The sequence below is a fragment of the Nothoprocta perdicaria genome, unplaced genomic scaffold (genome assembly GCF_003342845.1).
Source record: "Nothoprocta perdicaria isolate Ctin4 unplaced genomic scaffold, notPer1 scaffold_878, whole genome shotgun sequence".
Lineage (NCBI taxonomy): Eukaryota > Metazoa > Chordata > Aves > Tinamiformes > Tinamidae > Nothoprocta > Nothoprocta perdicaria.
The window spans coordinates 1-1,495 of record NW_020456174.1 but is presented as its reverse complement, the minus strand read 5'-3'; positions in this window follow the sequence as shown (position 1 = coordinate 1,495).

Here is a 1,495-nt window from a genome sequence, read left to right as displayed (position 1 = left end):
CCCTGACATCTCCCTGTATTTGAATAAAATTGGGATAAGTCCCAACTAGTCCTTTCAACTCCTTTATGCTTGCACTCCAAGAGAAGGTAGAGGTGTGGACCACAGCATGGAAAACAGACTCCTGTTCTCATACAGGCTAAACTTGTTGTTTACTTCCAGCCACCTACTCCCATATTCGGAAAGGTTCCCAGATGGACGGAAGCAGGAATCACCTTCTGAAGCCAGAAGCAAAACTGCTTTGTTGGGTTGCAATGGCCGTGAGGGAGCAAAACGGGAGGGCACATGTAAGCCGGGAGTGCCCGGGGCACGGCGGGCACGGGGGGCACTGGGGTCCCAGGGAGAGCACACGTAAGCCCAGAGTGCGTGGGGGGGCCAGCTGGGCACGGAGACCCAGGGATGGAGAAAATAAGCCTGAAGGGCGCAGGGGGCCAGCTGCGCACATGGAGGCCCAGGGAGGATGCACATAAGCCCGGAGGTCACGGCAGACCAGCTGAGTATAGAGGCCAGGGGAGGGCGCACATAAGCCCAGAGGACGTGGTGGGCCTTCTGCGCACGGAGGCCAGGGGAGGGCGCACGTAAGCCCGGAGGACCCGAGGGGCCAGCTGCACACGGAGGACCGCAGAGGGTGCACGTAAGCCCGGAGGGCGCGGGGGGCCAGCTGCGCACGGAGGCCCAGGGAGGGCAAACATAAGCCCGGAGAGCCCGGCGGGCTAGCTGTGCACGGAGGACCGGGGAGGGCAAAAGACTGCAGAGTGCAGGGGACTAGCTGCGCCTGGAGGCCCGGGCAGGGCACACTTAAGCCTGCAGGGCCCGGGTGTCCACCTGTGCACGGAGGCCCAGGGAGGGCACAGGAAAAACCGCAGGGCCCGCGGGGCCAGCTGTGCAGGGAGGCCCGGGGAGGGTGCACGAAAACCCACAGAACCCGGGGGGCCAGCTGCGCATGGAGGCCCGGGGATGGCGAAAATAAGACCGAAGGGCGCAGAGGGCCAGCTGCACATGGAGGCCCGGGGAGGATGCACGTAAGCCCGGAGGGCGCGGGGGGCCAGCTGTGCATGGATGTCCTCGGATGGTGCACGTAAGCCCGGAGGACGTGGTGGGCCTTCTGCGCACGGAGGCCCGGGGAGGGCACACGTAAGCCCGCAGGGCCCGGGGGGCCAGCTGTGCACGCAGATCGGGGAGGCCTCCGGGGAGTCCCCGGGCCTCCGTGCACAGCTGGCCCCGCGGGCCCTTCCGTTCTTCCTGCGCCCTCCCTGGGCCTCCGTGCACAGCTGGACACCCGGGCTCTGCGAGGTTAAGTGTGCCCTGCCCGGGCCTCCATGCGCATCTGGCCCCCCGGGCTCTTCGGGTTTATGTTTGCCCTCCCCGGGCCTCTGTGCGCAGCAGGCCCCTCGGACCCTGCAGGCTTACGTGTGCCCTCCCTGGGCCTCTATGAACAGCTGGCCCCCCGCGCCCTCCAGGCTTACGTGCGGCCTCCCCAGGCCTCCGTGCGCAGCTG